General features: G+C 44.3%; 1 protein-coding gene across 2 annotated transcripts in view; it reads right to left on the reverse strand.

Annotated features, from left to right (window-relative positions):
- Positions 1-21027, reverse strand: part of LOC143353362 (uncharacterized) — a 487736-nt gene that overhangs the window by 210585 nt on the left and 256124 nt on the right. The gene's annotated exons all lie outside the window — the stretch shown is intronic.

A 21027-nucleotide genomic window follows, 5' to 3' on the forward strand; every position in this document is an offset into this window, starting at 1 on the left:
CTCTTGTTGTGGCAGATTGTTCCTATGGCAACTAGATTTCGGGACGTTACAGTGCTCAAAGGGTATAGTTAAATTCTGGACCTTTGGGACTTGGATCTTTGGAAGCCCAGCTCTTTAGAAGTTTAGGTGTTCCCTAGGCCTTGGAACGCTTAGACACCTTTTTGAACCCTTGTACCTACAAAATCCTTGAAACACCCAAGAGTCTCCAAGAGGTTTGGAACCATGGGACCCTTAGAACCCCTAACGCCCCAAAATTTTAGGGCCAGAAGATCCTAAGACTTCTGAAATCGAGTATACCGAAAAACACGAATACCCAAGAGTATCGAAAGTTGCTAACAAGTCCCGTGGCTACCATAATGCTCGTTTGACCCTTCTGTTGAACTCTACGTGTCTCTGCGCACAGTTTTCGAACTCGGTAATTTTCATCGCATTTCCCAAGTTCGATAATATCACCCGTCGGGTTTCAAGAGTTTGGTAGCTATACTTAGTTTAGTAGACCCCGTCTACGCCGAGCTTCGTGTTCAACAAACTTCAGCTACGTTCAGCGATGTCTGCATCAAACTTTGCAGGTTCGAAAATATCGTTCTATACGTGTCACGGTGTCTACATTATACACCACACTTCCGGTGACGGGTATATTAAGCTGTCGCGCCTGACTCGTCTACGTTGATCTTGATTTAGTCAAAGTGGTTCGTATCGATTTCAGCAGACGGTGTTGGCTGTTAGAGTTCAGTGTTAGCTGTGCTATAGATTCGGTGCAGGTTCGAGTTCCGTGCACCCTTGATCCGTCTCGACCGTGTCGATCTTTAAAAACATAATGGGTTGTCGATTGCTAATAAAATCGTGTGCGATCTTGTTACAGAAATATCCACGTGTCCCAATCCGTGGTCTCCCATTCGTGTAATACAAATCGAGCCGGGACGGCCATAATGCATTCCGCTGAACTGCGGTTAACACCACCGGTTTTTCTGCGACCGCAAACGGATCCAGAACTTAACGGCAACAGTCACGGTGCTTGTGCGGCTGACATTATCCTTGCACGCAAGAGCCACACGACGATCGGAGCTGTCTATTTTAAAGCATCGAGTTTATAAACCTCTGACTTCACGGCGTCGTTATGACTTCACTGCGCGCATGTAGCTGACTCGAGAACACGCCTATGCCGGTCATGCGGTGTCCGTCGACTACAAATATCAAGGTCTGCGGATCTTCCTTTCTACAAACGGTGTCGAGGAAGAAAAACTTTTACATCCCTTCCAAGAGAGGATCACTGTCTTTACCGCTGCAGCGATCATTAGACTGCGGATCTTTATGCATTTTATGGCTCCTGAAAATTTTCAAAAAATGCTATAACATGTACAGAATTTAGTACGATTTTTATTTATTCCAGATCTACGAAGGTTACCACCACTAAAAATTAGATTTTATTCGTTTCCACATTCCTAAAATTTACTTACGAAAATTGAAAATTGCGTAAACATCCGCAGTCTAGTGTTCCTCCTCTAAAGTTCCTCCGTTTAGCAGAATTATTTAATGTTTGTTCATTCACGCTTCGTATTATTTATACAGCAAAATTGTTTTCGCTCGAGTTAGAAAATTGAAGTTGGGAGTCAATTAAATTGTATTCTCAACAAATGTAGTCAAACTATGATTGACGAGGATTTTCTCAAACTCACGCTTTCTACGCTCCACACAGTTAAGCATCTATATTTTCGTCGGAACCGAGCATTCAAGATAAAAGCCATAATAATTAAAATTCTATTCTCAATGACTACAGTCTAATCATCATTGATGAAAAGTTCTACGGAGTTTCCCAGACTCACGCTTTGTATTCATCGCGCCAGCGAAACTTTTACATCTTCATCGGAAAGAAGCGTTCAAGATAAAAGCCAATTAAACAGCCAGTCTCAATGATCGCGGTCTAATATAATTTAGCATAATCTGGTCATAGAAGAAAGGATCTAAGGTGTTTCCCAGACTCGTCTTTGTTCGGTGAGCACAATCAAACTCCTGTATTATCTTCATCGGAACCAACCGTTCAAGATAAGAGCATTCTTCAATGTTCGAGGATTCCCAACAAACGCAGCCGAATCATCGACGATAAATAATGACCAAGGAGTTTCCCAGACTCTATCCGAACGGTCAACAGTCAATTCCCCGATGATCGCCGGTATCGGCGTTGTTCCATATTCCCTCCATTGACCCCGATCGATCGATCTTGACGCAACACGTCAATGAACTTCGCGCGGTTTCCCACTTGGCCGGGCTGCAATTTGCACTCGGGAAGCCCGAGCAATTTTCCATTTACCCGGACGAGCTCTCGGATCGGTCGAGTCCGATCCTCTTCTCCGGGGTTTATCTATTAACTGGAATAACTAGTTCCTGACAAGGCGAACAATCGAACACGAAGCGACGCTCGCGCCGGCGGACAATTATCCGGGTGAAAAGGCCCCGGCGCGGCGCGGCGCGTGTGTGCGTGCCCGTTGCGAGGACGTTGCGGCGATTGCGGAATCGCCTAGAATGCAGAATGCAGATGCACCGTCGCCGCGGCGTTCCCTACGTGCCGACAGTCCGCGAGACGGAGCCTCGCATTTCTGGTTTTGCCTGTCTTTACACCCATGCATCGTCCCGCGTTATGCGCCGCAGTCATCGTTCGAATTCCCTCTCCCCCCCTCCCCCTGCACTCCGACGTTGCACTACGAGGTGCACTCGACTCCCCCGCGTTCCCCCTCTGCTCCTCGGGTGTTCCACCGCCTACTTTTACCCCCTTTCGCGTTTCTCATTCTTTCCACCCCACTCTCCTCTCCTCGCTCTCTCTTTCTCTCTTGCTCTCGTTCGGTTTGACACTCGCTCCCTATCTCCCGGCTGCCTCGAGACGGCCTGTCGTTTCGCAAGGATGCACGTATCGCTTTATCTCGGGCTGCATTTAATTCACGTAGGTAGGGACTAGGAAGAAGAGCACGTGCATAACCCAGTCACTTTCAAAGGTTGGGCGTTCGAACGCTACGTTTGCGAAACGCAGGAGCATACCTGCTCCTCTCGTTCCTCGTTTTTCAACTGGCTGCCCTCACCCCGGCGTCGATGGTACACGCGTCTCTAGCGACCGCTCGTAAATCGCGATAAAGTTAAGTAATTCTGGGATCGAGAGCCCCGAGACGACACCGGTGACGCAACGGCCAGTTTTGATGTGCTCCACGTTATTGGAGCACCTTGTTTCTTCGTTAGCTAACACGATCATTCTCTCCTTTTGTTAGCGTCGGGCAACCAGGAAACATTACACTTTATCTACCGGAAGTCTATTATTTTATACACTTACTAGCTATCCTGTAGTCGTTTATTGGTATATCTTCTTTGATTACGATTTCAGCATTTCATTAATTCGTAATTAACCCTTAGCACTCGAATGGCGACTGTAAGGCGCCACTAAAAATTGCTGTACCATTATTCAAAATACTTTTTACATTATTAAAGTTGTTTGTGTTTAATAAGTCACTGAACACTTCAGTATTTTACCAGTAAATTTCACCATTTTCGTATGTACAACATGGAAAAAATATATGTATAGAAGGGAGATATTCTAGGTCGGAAGAAATGTTTCGTTTTGGAGTTAAAATAATTTCGAGTGCAAAGGGTTAATAGGATTTTCCCTCGCAAGGCAAATAATTTTGATTATTGGACTCCATACAAGGTAACGACGCGGACTAGTCAAAGGTACTACAGTGGATTTCTCTGTATATGTCGCCACGGCCTGGATGATAAACGTCGCGGAATTATCCCCACTACCGCGGGGTATACCACGAGAGGGGCCGTGAAGGTCGAAAGGGCATGGACGCATGTAAACATAACACGCTAAGACCCGTGTTGATGACATATCTCGAGAATTCACTGTATTCACAGAAAAAACACACACACTTGAAACTGTTAAAAAACTAATACCGGCGAATTTTTATCCCAGGGAGCGCACGAGATCAGGTTTTATCCATCTCTTCATTCCAAAACAATTTGTTTCATCTTAAACGAGACTGACAAAGCGCAATACAATGAAAAATCACACGCTTAACAGAAACGAACAAATCATGTGTAAATTCGTGTAAATTACCAGCGGTAGAGGGACGAGTGAACGTTGCTAATCTGAAAATCCAGGGTAATCAAACGCAAAATTGCAACAATGACGCCGCTGACCTTCCCAGGCGGCGCCCTTCGCGCGGACCGTTCGGCGAGCATAATCTCGCGGCTCGTGCAATTTTCTCGCACGTCTCTGACCTTCGCGTACGCCGGCCCCGCGAATTCCATGTCAACGCGTGCAAATATCCCGACCCCTATATCCGAGAGGATGCTCGCGAGTCAGCCGGCAAGTCGATGACGATTTCCCCGTTGAGGTTGCACGGAATGGAACAGAAGAAGCGCGCATCTAGCTAGGATGGGACGCGATAGCATTGTGCCGCGGCCTCGATGGAAGATGCCATAGGTGTAGGAGGATGAGTTGTGCCTCATTGTCGGGGCGGCATACCATTAGAATACATTAGAGGATCGGAACCTCTCCGCGCGAATCTGAAAGCTCTGTTGGCTTGATCCAGCGTTAGAAAGAGGTACACCGCCTCGTCGGTGGGAGAAAAAGGGGTGGGAACGAGCGTTCATGATTCCCGCGATGATTAAACGTTCGCGGGACCGTTTGAATTATGTTGTGAACGGACCTGCGAGGGGCGGGATCGATCGCGGACCGAGATGCTAACTAGACCCACCTGGGACGAGTTTCATTAAATACGTATGATAGCGCATTGTTGTTTCCGGCTTGACCTTTCCGGGTCACGTGGAATCGCGACTGATGCAGTTTCGGTTCGTATAGCGTTCTGCACGGAGAGCTCAAGATATCGACACTTCAATCCTATTTTTAGGCGATCGAGAAGTCGAGTGATCGGAAAAGCAATTCTGTGAAAGGAGAACACTTTAATACATTCGAATGCCAACCTAAAGAGTCTCCAAAATAACATAAAGTCAAAGCAATGAATCGAACGAAGTGAAAATTGAAATTTGAAAATTTATGATGTTCAATTCGATTCAGTGATGTTCCTCATTCAATGGCATAAAAATGCTTGGATTCCTCGGCATGCACATCGTCAATTTTTGGCCTACTTCTGACGCTTATATTACCAAATATCTACATAATCTCGGCGGCTGCTGACCAGCGCGCACTAGATTGAACCTTCCTCTTTCGAATGAGCCCTAAGGCCGAAAACTTGAGGCACGTGAAACCATTTTTCGCCTACTTTTGTCGGTAATGTGGTCGCTCTACCTTATCGCGAATCTACGAAGACCGGGCCATTAAATACCGTGCTGATTCTGAACTTTCCTGTGCTCGCGTTATTAAATAATCGTATTCAAGGTTGCACTAGATTGAACCTTCCTCTTTCAAATGAGCCCTTCACCAGCGACAAAATATTCTTATACAAGGGCGAAAACTTGAGGCACGTAAAACCATTTTTTGACGGTAATGTAGTCACTCTACCTTATCGGGAATCTACGAAGACCGGGCACTGAAAGCTGTGCCAGGAAGAAATTCGTTGCAATCTTTAGCTCCTCTTGCTGCTTAGATTGCAAGGCTGATGTCTGAGAGGAATTTGTAGCGCAGTGAAAATTCTGTCTTGAGAAAATCAGAAATCGCGCAGTCCTGAGAACACGCGTGTTGTCACGCCGAAGATTTGAATGGTGGGAAAAGAAGAACCGGAGGAAGAATGAATCGAAAGCGTCTGATGCTCCTATTGGAATTCGCTGTGCAGCCAGCAGAATGTTGATAAAATTGGCATTTTTTCGGGCGAACGTGGTTTCCTTGTTAGACGATATCGCCTAGCCTGGAATCGCGACGGTATTTCACGCGAGCCAAAAGCGTGCAAAACGTAGGAGAACGCTCTCGCGTGTGCTAGCGGTGCCGAAGCAGTTTCTTACACCGGTACAAATTGCCGGCGCGTTAAGGTAGCGCCGATTTCTCTCACGAACGATACCCCAGATCTGTTCCCTGATCTTTCACGGTTGACCAAGTGGAGGCGTTAATTAAGATATTCCCCCCTCTGGCTTGGATGTCGGCCAGCAGATAAATAAGGCGAGGTCGATCGATCCGATCGGAACCGACCGTCGCCATCTCAGATCGGCTTTAATTAAATCGAGGTAAATAGGCAACATAATACCAACGGATCAAAGAAGATCGGCAGAACGATCTCGCGTGATCGTGACGGATCATACTCGGCCCGTCGTATCATGCTATTCCGTCGAGGCGAGAGAACCTCCAAGGTTCTCCGATACTTTCTATTCGTCGGTTAAGGCATTTTTAATCCGTTGGTTGTTTTAAACAATAATACGCGAGAACTTTAATCGGTGGAACACAAACAGATGGTAAACCAGAAGGTCGACCGGTTATGCTCGAGTCACACCATCGGGAACAGAGTTAATCAAAATTTCTAACGTAATTGATTTTCTTAAAAATAGAAGATTGATTACAGGGTCTTATGGATGGCAACTAATTCAAATGATGTATCGATTCTTTATCAAATTCAAAGTACTGTCAATAATGAATCAACAGTTGTGCTACCAACCATGTAAATACAGATACGCTGTCAAAAATTCTCAGTCCCTCTCCTGCTGCCGTGCTGGACGGACTCCCGTTCCTCTAACCCTTCACTGGACCCTTCCCTTACCCCGCACCTGGACCCTTCCCTTCTTCCTACCTTTCCCTTATCCCTATGCCCTTCCCTTATCCTTTCCCGTTCCCTTGACCCTTCCTTGGGTTCTTCCCCTTCCCTTGACCCTTCCTTGTATCTTCCCCTTCCCTTCTTTTGGTCCTTCCCCTTCCCTCGATCCTTCCCTAGACCTTTTCCACCTCTACATCATTCCCTAGATCCCTCCACGCCCTATCTTCCCTAGATCCTTCAGTACATCCTTCCTAGATCCTTCCTATCCCCAGATAGTCATTTTACTCGCGTTCAATCTACTCTTATTGGCACAATCACCGGCCCCCTCGCGACGCTCGTCTTAAATCTCACACAGATGCACAACGCAATGATCCCCAGGTGCAAAGGACGTTCTCGCGAGCCTGTCCGTCCATGCACGGAATTTCCACTTGCCCTGGAATTATACGATCGCGTAAATCCAAGCAGTTAAAACGACTCTGTCCGGACGGAAATAAAATTTGTCACATGGCACCCTTTGTCGTAGACGTTCTCGCGTACTCGATGCGTAGGACGCTGGATTTACGTCGACGGGTCCGACCGTGTCCCTGCTTCATCTCGATTTATGGTTATAGTGCACCGAGTTAATGGGAATTAAGAAACGACCGGGGCGCACCTGATGGTTGAATGAATCGCGGGAAACGCATCTTTCCGCCAGTAACGTTCCACGGACCTTGCTTTTCCATGCTTTTATATGACGGTTAGGATCGTCCATTAAACATAACGTTGGAAATCGTCTACGTTGCTCGAAAACCAGTTTCAAACCTGTTGCAACACGTTGCGTACTTTGGCACTTTGTAACCGACACTGGTCCTATGCTAATTATTATCCTTTTTGTCGGTTTTCTGTCGTATTATTCCCGTCCGTTTTATGGAAATTCCTATTCTTACGCCGTCGTTTTACAGAGATCAGAATGGGGAAAAAATTTCAAGAAATTTTTGCCAGTCGAAGTAACGTATTATCGGTTAGCCGGAGTAGTGTCATACCTGTTTCCTGCATTTTACGATATCACGCGTGCTGTAAATACATGAAAATCCACAGTTTATGGCCCATCAAGCTTGAGCTCAGGTGTTAGATGTCAAAAGAGTCGGAGTCTTATAATTAAAGTGTAAATTATGAAAAAAAGCCCTTTGCCCTTTTGTTTTACATTAAGAACATACTTGTACTATTCGTTTTATATAAAATATAAATTGTATCAACCCATGACTTTAATATGCACAAGTAAAAGACACACATATTGCTGTTTAAGGTAACGAAAAATTAATTCCCTGAAGACTGAATTTCTGTTGTGAATGCAAAAGAATTGAAGTAACTTGAAATCGGTAAGTGTCATTCTCTAGATATAGACTAACACCGAATTTATAGTTTAAAAAATATATATTGGATTTACTCGGCCGTGTGAGAGAAAAATTAACAATAGCGACGTAGAACTTCTCGAGTCACGAAGGAGACGCAACAGAACGAAATACTTTCACTCCATCCTCGGTAAAAATTACACCAGACTCGGAAATATTGTTGCATCGTTAAGTGGCTTCGGAGTTGGTCCACGGAGAGCTATACAGAGCTAATAAAAATGAAATGACCAGCCAAACGTGTGTAAATAGAGAAAAGAACTATAAGTGAGATCGCAGAACGTTTCGCGTCACGTTAAGTGGACTCCTCAATCCCCTGACCCCGGCGGCAAAGATCGCGGGGCAATTAGACACGGCTGGGATCTCGGCATCGACATTCCGCTCTGTCAATGGAGCCGAAGGCAGCGCGGCGGAGCGTAGCGGAACAACCGGCAATTAAATAATTCATAGGTGCTCGGAGAAACAATAAGCGACGAAAAGCGGGGTCTCGCGAGGGTCTCGAGGAGGCCGGCCCCCGGGATTCGAATTAACTCGACAAAGTATCGGCAGGTAGTCCTTAATTAGCAGAACTAATTGCGCGACTGGCTCCGCATGCAGAAAAGGTTACGCGTCGTGATTTATTGACCCTCCCCGCCACTGTCCTAATTAAGTGCAAGCGAAACGCTATTGTAGCCAGCACCGAGAGCAGAAACAATTACCGATCTCGGGCTCCCCGGCCGACCGAAAAAACATTAAGCGCACGTGAACCGACGAAGAAAAGGAATCCAAAGCAGCGTCGTCTTCGTCGTCCTCCCTGGTCGCCGAGGGTTCGTTAACCCGGTTTCGTTTTCCGCGCGTTCGCCTTTTTCGGGTCGCAACGCCGTGCAGTTTCGCCAAACGGGCGCGATCGTATTTCACCGAACACCTTTACCCGCGCCAGCTAAATTACCCCCAAGATTTGCCACTCTGCTACCATCCGGAGGACCGTATCAGCGGACGCCAGTGTGGCCGACGGGAAGTTCCAGCAGCTTAACAAGTTTCGCAAGTGTTAAAACTTCAGCGAAGTTTGCTCAGGAAAATTGAAGTCGTTCCCGCTGACTGCGGCCGCATCCCTTGGCCTGGCGATTATTTATTCTTCTTTTTTTTTGTTTCTCCAGGGAGAGTTGCATTTTATGCTTCCGCGTGTATGTAATTAACGCCTAGCCGACAGGTTACTCTTTACAACTATGTGCGTTATACAGATTTTTGCAACCGGCGGGCAATAACACTCTCAGGTTTTAGTATCTGCTTGGCACGTGAGTTCTTTGCGACAGGGAAATAATGGTTATTTTATGTGTAATGATTGCGTGAAATTTTATGCAGATATAAAACATAATCACGGAGTATCGATGGGCAGTACGGTTGTTTGTGGCACCTCTGACCCTTCCCTGCGAGGAATTGATTTAATTTGATATCAACGAAAGAGAAGGAAGAGTATGTCCAATTCAAATGGAATAAATCTGTAATTTAGCATTGTTTCAACAATCGGATATCCAGCTTTATACGCTAAAAAATTTGTTTGTATTTTTGTTCGAGGAACCACTTTGGATATTCACTGTTTAGGTAATTTTGAAATAGTTTATGACATAAAAGTGTAGCCTAAAAATCTCAACTATAAAAATTGCATACTAGAGAGTTGAATTGAACTCGAACAATCCACTTGACAAGTTTTAACAATTCCATGTGTCATACATGTACCCTGTATGACCAATAGCCAATTAAAAACAGTTTTCCGATTATCTAACAAAAAATCAAATATACTATTTGATCGACAGAATGGCAGAAATGAACTTCTTCAAAATAGTATTTTTATTTGTCGAATCTGCATTATTATTAAGGAAATTACTGTTTCTCAGTGAAGCATATCACAATAATAGTGAAGTATAAAAGATTAATCTAAACACGCAATTATACCAATTATTCAATTAAACCAAGAGAAAATGCAAACTACGTCTATCCTAGATTACAGATCCTCGTTAAAGTAAATAATTGCATAGGCCCGTATCATTTACCGACGTTAATAATATGATTAACTAATCCCCGTTAGATTGCATTTACTGTCGCGGGTCTAGGTTTCAATCCTGCTGTCAGGATCCCCGTAAAAGATTGTAATTGAAATTATTAAGAAACTTGACCCTGATAAGTAGGAGGTTTCTCCAACTGCTGGAGAAACTAGAAACACGTTTCTCATCTGAAATACTAAATAGAATTTTTTCGGTGTTGCCTGTGCCTTCATGATTTACTACTGGCGAATGAAATTGATGTACATGTGAGTGCCAGGTAACCAGGAAAGTTCATACTGCTTTAATCAGTAGAGACGAATGATACATACACTAAATCATGTATAATTTTATTTTTTTTTAAAGTGGAACCCGGGTCTATTTCGACCCGGAGTCTTAAAGTCTTCATTTAATTACTCAATTAAATTGAATGAATAAAATGTTACACTGCGAATAAGAGAAAGAATGGATCTACGAGAATTATCTGCAAAAATATTTTTTAAACATTTCATAAATGAATGATGCACACACTGCATCATGTATCATTTTATTTTTTTTAAATATTGGAACCCGTGTCTATTTCGTCCTGGACGCTTCATTTAATGACTCAATTAAATGGAACAAATAAAATGTTACACTGGGAATATCAGAAAGAATAGGTCTACGAGAATTGTCTTCAAAAATATGTTTTCAAAATTTGATAAATGAATGATACACACACTGCATCATGTATCATTTTATTTTTTAAGAAAAGTGGAACCCGGGTCTATTTCGTCCCGGAGTCTTCATTTAATTGCTCAATTAAATTGAATGAATAAACTGTTACACTGGGAACATTAGAAAGAATGGGTCTACGAGAATTATCTCCAAAAATATGTTTCAAAAATTTGGTAAATTAAGCTTGTGAATGGTGTTAGGCCGTATCAAGTTTAAAGGTCCGCTGTCCGAGGGTTGAGTGAACGAACAATTGTTCGAATGAAAAGGAAAATTAAGAGTTCCGGGAAGGCAAGAGGAAACGCGAACGACCGACGAGTCCCCGTGGCTAACAGGCAAAAATTCCGCATAATCTGAATACAGGAGCCGATGTACAGTCTACTATGGTGATCTATCTGGCGTTTCGCAATTCCGCTCACGACTAAAATCGAAGCGGAAGAGTCGGAGCATGGTCGGCGTTCCATCATACGGCGGATCATTAGCCAACCGGTGTGCAACAAGCCTTCTCCCGCGAGTACGTGATCTGGAAAATTAAGGTTTGTTCGTACGTAGCGCGGTTTCGATAATACAGAGTAAACAGCGACGATAATCTTGCTCTCCGTTGCCTCCCGTCCTCTCTCTCTCTCATTCTCTCATTCTCTCTCTCTCTCTCTCTCTCTCTCTCTCTCTCTCTCTTTCTTTTCTCAGCTGGCGGCATCGTCAGCGAGCGTCGAGAGGGGAAAACAATCGCGGCGATCTCTCGCAACCCGCGGCTACCGGGTATATCGATCGGGGATTGGATTTCTCCGGAGCGGAATCGGGTTGTTCGGCGAGATCGATCTCGATCGGAATATGTTCGGTATGATTGCGGGACCGGAAGGCGAGCGGAGCCGAGCGGAGCCGAGCCGAGCTGAGCGGCCGGGACGGAGCGGAGTTTCATGATGTGGCACACAATTAAACGGGGTCCACCGCAGCGGCGAGTTTCATGCGGTCGAAAGCACCGTCGGTGAGTTATTACGATTCTCCATCAACGGTGCCGACAAGCCATTATGTAACGACACGGCGATCGATCTTAAACGCGAGATAATGGATCGCGCGCCGCTCGGTTCCGTATTTTAGAGAACCGGCCGAGCGCTCTGCTCGCCGATCGACCGCCCGCTCGGAATCTGGATCTGGATCTGAATCTGTCCGAGCAGAATTAGTTTTGAAAGGTGATCGAGCTACCGCGGTTAATGCCTGCGATTTCGAGTCGCGCTCCAACCGATGGAATTCGATGGAACGTCGCGCTGTTGCGAGTCGAGATCGATTCGACGAGCACAACGCCACTTTTCAAAGTCGACGAAGAACTGTGAAATCCGATGTTGAAACTGGTACGTGTAATGCGAAAGAGATGTGCCGGATTGTTCGGGAACATTTTATCCCCACCGAGCTGTATTTCTTCGGGGATACGCAAGCTCGATTGCTGAGGAAAGTAACGCGACGTGGCGTCAGATATATCAGCGGGACAATACTAATTCGGATTTTTTTAAAATTAATTTTTCGTGAAAGTTTCATCAAGGTATCTGTGCCATTTTTCGGATTCAAATGATACCAAACACGATACAGTTCGGATCACATACAGCGGAGCCTCCCTTATCCGAACCGATGATATCCGAATTCACCCCCTCTTCTAATTTCAATCTAAAGAGATCGGTAGACGATATGATTCACTGTGCGAATCAGTAAAGATTTAATCCACCACTGTGGCTAGACAACTGATTCCACTGATTAGTTCGGATAATCGAGGTCTCACCGTACCGTGGATTAAACGTGTAAATGTGATCCAAATAGTATCGTGTCTGGTGTCGTTTCAATCAGAAAAACGTCAGAAATACGTTAGCGAAAATTTCATGAAAAAATGGTTAAAAATTAAAAGTTTTGTTGCTGGCAAAGTTTGAATTTTATAGTAGCCCAACTTTCAAACATATTTGTAGCGTTACCAATGGTGTGCCTCGATTGTGAATGATACTTTAGGCTCCAGTTTAGCCATGTATCTTGCAGAAGAAAACGATCGAATAGGTAAAATACAGAATTATGATAACATTAGAAGAACGTTGCACTATTTTCGTCCCGTTGAGATTATTAAAAGAAAAAGTAGATTTTTATGCAACTTCTGCTTCTCGCGCTGAACACAGAAAATTTGTGTTATAAGTTTGCTAGGAAATTAAAAATTGAGTAGCTGATTGGCGAACGTGTTACAGCGGCACGGCGGTTCAATAAATGATGCTTTCAAGACGGTTTCGACGGGGCGGTAAATAAAAAATTCGCAGGGAACGTAGGCGAGACGAATAGTCTCGCGAGGCGGCGCGGATCGGCCGATCGAAGTGAAACGTTTCCCCGGCGAGTATCGAGAAGTCGATACTGGGCACGGTCATAGTTGATTTGCTGCGTTTACAGATCGATCACCGGTCCCGATAAAGGAACGGTAGGAAACGTTTGCTATATCGCTGGCCGCTTTGTCCGAGCACAAAAGAGCGCGGGACACGGTTTGATTAACCGTGGCACGGCATCCAATTAAGCGATTCTATCTTAATTACTTAATCGGTATTTAATTGTACGTATGAATGCCATTCGCGCGTAGACATCTGATGTGCCGATACATTCGCATGTCATAGATACGTATATACACGTATATAGCCTCCGCTGCGATAAAGATTACGCGGATCGATACGCGGGGGAACATGAGAACAGGCGCATTAGCATTTCAAGGCGAAGGAACAGTAACGTTAACATTTTACTCCGCTGGAAACTCCGTTAAACGTGGCAATTACTGCATAAATCAGAGGGGAGAAACGAGGGATACATCGTTGCGTCGATAATTATTAATATGCCCGGTGATTAATGCGGGGCCCGGTTCGCAGTCTTACTTTTGTGAGATGCATCGCAAATTACCGATCAACGGTGATTAATAAACTATCCCCGCATGAAAAGAAGACTGATCGAGAGATAGGTAGGCACGTCGGCCGTTCACTTTTTGGTCTACTTTCGATTTTTATCCAATTTTCTTTCGAGCCTGGCTTCGTCGTGTAAAGGGAGTTCTCTGCTGTTCATCGATATGCCAGTTCGCTTCTTTCATATGCATGCGAGAATAATTCTGTCAGTAGCCACGTTGACTCTCACGTTCTTGCATAATTTCTGTCGTACATTATACTCTTATCTTCGACGTCCAATAAGTTGCTAATATATTTGCTTCTATAGCGCGCTGCTGGGTTGGTCGCATGATGCCTTCGCGTTGCAACTGTTGCAACTCCGTCAAGAAAAATCGGACGATCTAGCTAGACTCATTTCACCGCGCAAAACCTCTACTTTCACTCCCTTAAACACTTCAAAGATCCATCCACGCCGGTACACAAGCGAAAATACGAAGGTGCGACGTTCTCGAAAAATTTTTGCAAGCTCCTCAATCAAGTATTTCAAGGATTTAAGTCTCCTCTGTACAACGAATTCGCGAAATTTGGTGTACGATTTTTTCACCCCGTATTAACACCTCAAACGTGTTCCCCGAATATGGATCGCCGGTTATTATGCGTTCATGACAAAAATGGGCAAGCATAATTTAAAGCAGCGGACACGTTAAAAAGATTTAAAGCCACCAGCGTGTTGGTTTCAGCTTAATAAAATAATGAAAACATTGAAGAAATTTTTTTGCTCCTGTGTCTTGCAATCAATGCAAATATTTTTTATTTTGTATAAAGATCCGCAGTCCAGTTGTAATCGATCGGATTTTTGCAGAGGGTAGAAGCGACGGGAAAGGACGTTTCTCGGAACGCTCGAACGCCTCCGTTTCAATTTAGCAATCCCCGGGAGACAAAGGCAGACTAAATTCGCGGGTCTGCGAATTCGTAATAGTTTCCTCTCGCGATTGTGTAAACAATACCGGCGAACTATGTGCTCGCATTGGCAAACGGTGTTGCCCAACGGCACGGAGAGTCGTCCCCATGAGAGTCGTCCTCTCCTCGTTCCATCCGTCCCATAAAGCCCCGCGGTTTCGCAAGCTCGTCCCTTCCCGCTCGCGAAGCCTCTCGTAAAAGCGGCGACAAGATAGGATCGCGAGCGCGTCAGGTGCAGCGCGCGATGCAGCGCCGATGCAACGATCCGGCTACACCTAGACGCGACGCCATGCCACCGCGATCATAGGATCCGATTTATATTTGCATGAAATTTATCGGAGCCGAGGCCGACATGTGTTCCCGCCGGATTATCGCGTCTCATCGGTGAATATCGGCGATGTGTCAACCGCCGAGCCGATATTGAGAGAACAAAACACGAATCGCCGATATATTGTTCTTATGTAGACGTTATCGTTTATCATCGAGATTAGGCCAGCCGGGATACGAACCCGAGCGAAAGATCAACGCCGGTGTCGTCTCGAACTTCGTGTTCGCGTGCTCCCTGAACCTCCCTGTCACTCTAAATTAGCGTCGGTGTGCTGACAGGGTCGGGTGTACAGCTTAAATGTTAACGAGCAAAGTCAAAGTAATGATTTATGAACGGCTCGCGGAAGAAAATCTATCCTACGCATACCGAAGCGCTGGGGTGTCCCAAGAAGCCACTTGAACATCCTTTTATGGAAAAAGCTATCCTCGATTTCAAATTTATTGTATCATAAAGTTGAACAATTGTACTAAGCATATTTAATAAACTGAATAACCTTCCCGATTTTTAACACGCTCGCTACCACCGTCGCGCATTTGTGGCGTCCACGATCTTCTAGTTTACTCCGTATAATTTAATTTTATGTAGTGTTATTTAAAATCATAGAGCAAGTGTAATATTCGAGGAGTTAGCTCAATTGTTTTACCATTGCATAGAGCAAGTATTAGGTCGTCCCATAAGCTGGTGCCGTTTACTCTTGTACCATTTGAATTCTAAAAATAAAATATGTAATCACCCTTTCATTCCACAACCTCTTCTGACCTTTTTGGCAAAGACATCATACCGTCACTATAAAATTTTTGCGGTTTCCACGAACTTATGGGACGACCTAACGTGTTACTTTTAATCAAGCATTTTTTGAGTGCTCGAGCGAACAAGATGAAATATTGTAATAATTTGAAAGGTTAAGGGACTCACAGACAATCTTTACAGTGAATTACATAGAGCGTTGATGGTGCGCTTTGTGATTATTTTAAAATAGTTTAGTTATGTTTCTAGGGTATGAAGTAGTTTGGACGAGCACAAATCATGAAGATTTCAAAGCAGCATTCTACCTTGTCGGTTCACACCCGTTTTATCTCGATCAGAAACACCATATCGGCGAGAAAAAGCGTTGAGACCTCAAGGAATTTCCTGCCGAGGATACAGAACTTCGCGACAAAGTTGCCAGTTTTTCCAAATGTGTGGCAAGATACGTCCTGATCGGGCCATTCGCGGCAGTGCCAAGGGTAACACGCTCGTTACGGCCGTAATTGCATTGGCACCACCTAATCGAGCGTGTATACAGGGTGAGTCATCAGAAACGGAACACTTCAATATCATTGCTGGCGTTGAAGGTGAAAGAAAACGTCAAACACCAATGCTACACTGATTGATAGTAAACAATACGAATCGTTTCTGTCGATTTAACTTCGGCGAACCTCGACGGAATTGTTTAAAAATTACCGGTACTTATCAAATGACACCTTTTAGCTTTGCAGAATTTGTAAAACGATCTCGGGCTTCAACGACCTCAATTAAATTTTATCTTACATTCCCAGTTCTTGAAATGAATCGTGAAATAACCTTCAATAAATATCGAAACGTTTTACGTGTCCCTATAAGAATAATCATTGCTAAAATACGCTTATGCATTCATAATTTTTTCATAAATTACACTATTTTGTTCAGAATAGTCCACAGAATAAATTACAAGTAAAGAAACATCTACATAATTATTACTGTACTTCAAAATTGAAAATCCATGTACCCAGATAATGGAGAATTCAGATGTCGGTTCGGATAATAGAGGTTCTACTTCATCGTCGATTAAACAGGCAGATACGATCCAAATGGTATCGTGTTTGGTGTCATTTTAAGCAGAAAAACGTCACGAATATGTCGGTAAAAGTGTCGTAAACAAATCATAAGGACCAAGAAAAAATTCTATCATTGGATTCATATTTTCTCAATTCTACGCTGATGTTGATGTCTTTTTTCAACGCTAGCGTCGTGAAATCAAGGGAGACAATTTGTACACGAGCGACACTCCTCGGTCCCGAGGTTTTCACATGCGTCGAGGCATTACCGTACTCACGGTTACCTCAGCGCTCGCAGTCCGCCGAAGGTCGGCGCGGGAAAAATCAAAGGAAAACGAATCTGGCTCGCTGGAAAATAATCGTTAGCATGCGCCGGCCGTTCGAGAGCACGGCTGAACGCACACCGACAAAAGTTAACGACCGTCGAGAGTCGGTGGCGCACCTGCGGCCACATTCACCGAGGTTCGCTGCGGTTTGCATTCGGCGGCGGCGGCGGCGGCGGCTGTAGCCTAAATCGAGGGTCGCCCGACGAGAGGGATAGTTGCGCAACCGTGTTCGGTTTTTCTAGTCTCCGCCGGCGCCGATCGCGGAGAGAGCCTATTGCCAAATTCGATTCTCGTTAGCCGGCGATCCCGTCGATCTGCATATTCCCCGCGAAAAAATCGCGACGGCCGCGGCTCGCGATCGACAAAACTCCGCTCGTTGCGCAATCGCACGTCGCAACGGGCACAGGTGTTCCCAGAATAAAACCGTGCCCGTACAGGGAGCACGAGTCAATCACACCGTCATGCCAAACCGAACCCGTATCTCCTGCGACCTGCCCGGAAAATCGCACTGACATTCCCCGGAAAATTGGGGAAAACTCTCCTTCGAAACCGCGAGGAAATTGTCTCGTATTTCACTGTTCGAATCGCTTCCTTCTTAAAGAATTTGCGGAGAAAAGTTTTCAACGTATGTAGGGTAAGGGACCCAATTACTGTGCCTATATTCTTTATGCTTATTTTTAAAGCATAATATATATTGAGAAGGAGATATTCAGTTTTTCTCATTAAAATCAGTTAATATATATTATGTAACTCTACTCTAATATTCGTTATGCTTTCAAAATAAGTACACTTAATATAGGCAAAGTAATTGGCACCTCCCACAGTAATTGGGTCCCTTGCCTTAGACAGCGTTATTTTGATAAGAAATAGAGTTACGAGTTTGATCAAATGCACTCCAGAAAATTCGGTGGTTGCACATGGTCGTACAGTGAATTCTCGATATATGTCAACAACACGGGTCTTGCGAGCGTCGTGTATCGTACAAGAGGGATACCCGAGTCGTGTTATGTTTACACTCCTCGGCCCTTCACGGAATACACCTCGCGGTAGTGGGGACAATTCCGCGACGTTTATCATCCAGGCCTTGGCGACATATATAGAGAAATCATTGTATATCGGTGAACTTTGCGTATTTTTAAAAATCAATTTTGTTCATAATACAGTCGCTTGAACCGCGCGGAATTTGTACGATCTAAAAGAGTTCAAGAAGTGATCCCTGTGATAAACTTAACCTCTGCAATTCTGATTACAGTGATTAAATTACTTTGCTTTTATGAGATTTTCGGGGAACGACTGACGCGTCTGACCACGACAAACCTATTCTACTTCTCGCGAACACTGGAACGCAGCTACCGAATTTTCAAACTCGATTTTCTCGAAAACGAAGCGGCAACTGAAAAAAATATTAACCGTTCTTGTTTATTTATTTTTATAAATAGAATCCCGAGGCACCCTGTACAGTCGGCGTTGCGTTGTCAAGAGGTACGTGGCAGTTAACGTGTAACCAATTCGACTTTGCAATTTGCATTCCCCGAAGAAAGAGTGGATCGAATTTTTAAAGATGACGTGTTTGATGATAGGGGAAGGAGCGAAACCTGTTAGAAATGAGCCGGGAAGATGGCACGATGACACAGAAACGCTTCGGACACACGGCACTCGGGATCGGAAGCCACGCAGAGCGTCGAATCCCCAACAACTCGGCGGGAGTTGATTTATAAAGAGCGCTGGTAGCTCGCGGAGCTCCCTCATGCAGCGTTAATTCCGAAGACATCGTCGTGGTGGGCATTAGGAACGTCGTCCAGTGGCTCAAGTCAATGCGAATGAATGTATACCTGCGCCTTCCACGTCGGCGTCGCTAATAATATTTACTGGCCGCCCAGGCGACTCGGGGAATGGTAGTCAGATACACTTCTTCGTTGGTAATGACGCTGCTACCGACGCCACAGTCATCTCATAATTACGTTTCCACTCTATTATGCGTCGGTAATTGCACGGAAAGTCGGCGTCTTTTTTCTCGGGCTATTCCGCCGCACTTTTCATACACCTATCCACCTAATCTACGGCGAACCGACCTTCATTAAAATCGTTCCGTAAATCTATTGGAATACGCGAAGTGCCGACCAAAACTTAGACAAGATATATGTCTTGGATTATTGTTTTTGGGTAAATGTAATTTTGTAGAATACACAATAGTATTGTGTGAACCGGCTTCTAGAAAATTAAAAAGTATACTGTTTGCAATGCTGGCACGCAATCTAATAAATTTCCAATTTTTAATTTAATTTAATTTAATTTTTTTTTAGTTCCGTAGGAGACTGATTAAATTAAGAAGGAAATAATTTCGTACTGTTCGATTAGATAACTATTCGGTATCGCTTGGCTATTAACCAACTAGTAATGTCACGCGTGGAGCCGCCACTGGAAAGTATTCGTTGCAAATTATTCCAGCAATTAATTTTAATATCTCCATAAATACAGAAGTTGTTTTCCGCCGGCTTCGGCCATATTGCTACCAAGTAAATTAACTAGCACCTACGGGTGAGCAGAAAATTGGCTCCACATCCTTGACATTTCAACCCGGCTGAGTATCTAATTGCTCGCGGTATTTGTTGTACAATTCGTGTGCGATGATTCGAATTTTGCAGCGCAGAAAGCCGGCCGTGTGTAGTCCGATGGAAACTTGATTACACGTAACGTCAATTATTACCGAAGATCGTCGGTCGGGAACAACCTCGCCGCAATTTATTGGCAGCTATAGCACTGACGAAATACGTCCGCGTTGCGCTGCTCGTGCCGCTGACGTAATAATACGCTCATTTGGAACAGTGAAATTGCGTCTTCTTCTTAATACGATCATGCTAGTTGGAATCTTCGGTTCGACTATTTCCAAGCGATCGATAGTTCACGGCAAGAGAGACTCTCGAACGTAGCAATTCAATCGTACCTCTCAAATGCTTATACTGCAGCAACCGAGATCAATTGTGACCTTGAGAGGTGACAATTATACAGGGTGTACAATACTTAACTCTGCAATCCTTAATAACTCTGTCATTTATACAGATACAGGAAAATAATTGCGGACAAAGTTACCGTATAAGGAAAGGGTTACGAGTTAGTATGGGTGAAGGTCATCTCAAGGTCATATTTTTCGAGATCTTACGAACAGGAACGTTTCTTTAAATGGAATGACCTACCTTTTGTATCGTGGACCGATAGAGTGTCAAATTTTATGTACATATGTATCGACCTGTCCTAAATCTAATAGTTAAGGTCTTCGTAGATTCGCGATAAGGTAGAGTGACTACATTACCGTCAAAACATGGTTTTACGTGCTTCAAGCTTTCGTCCTTGTATAAGAATATTTTGTCGCTGGTGAAGGGCTCTTTCGAAAGTGGAAGGTTCAATATAGTGCGCGCTGGTCAGGAACTGCCGAGATTATGCAGATATTTGATACTATAAGCGTTAGAAGTAGGCCAAAAATTGACGATGTGCATGCCGTGGAATCCAAGCATTTGTATGCCATCGGATGAGTTTTCTGGATGAAATCGAGAGCAGCGCGCGCTATAAAATATCTCCAGCTACAGATTGAGCCATATTTTGTCTTGATTCTCTGCGAAATGAAACCAAAAACTTGAAGCACTTTTCTAGCGTCAGAATTCATAATAAATTAAATTATTTATTAAAAAAGTCACGTGACTATCTCGGGCCCTTAACGAGACATCGAAATAATTTTCTAGATATATTAATTTAATATGACAATAATATTATTTTGAGCTGAACATTCGGGGAGCGTAACGTTTGTTTATATTTATAAAATCGAGTAAACATTCACCGAGCTCGTTCGAACTTGCTTCGGAGTGGGGGCCGAACGAGCATTCGTTGGTTTGGTGTAAAGGCAGCATGAAAGACAAAACGCGAGTCGGTAG

This window comes from Halictus rubicundus, chromosome 4 (genome assembly GCF_050948215.1).
Source record: "Halictus rubicundus isolate RS-2024b chromosome 4, iyHalRubi1_principal, whole genome shotgun sequence".
Classification (NCBI taxonomy): Eukaryota; Metazoa; Arthropoda; class Insecta; order Hymenoptera; family Halictidae; genus Halictus; species Halictus rubicundus.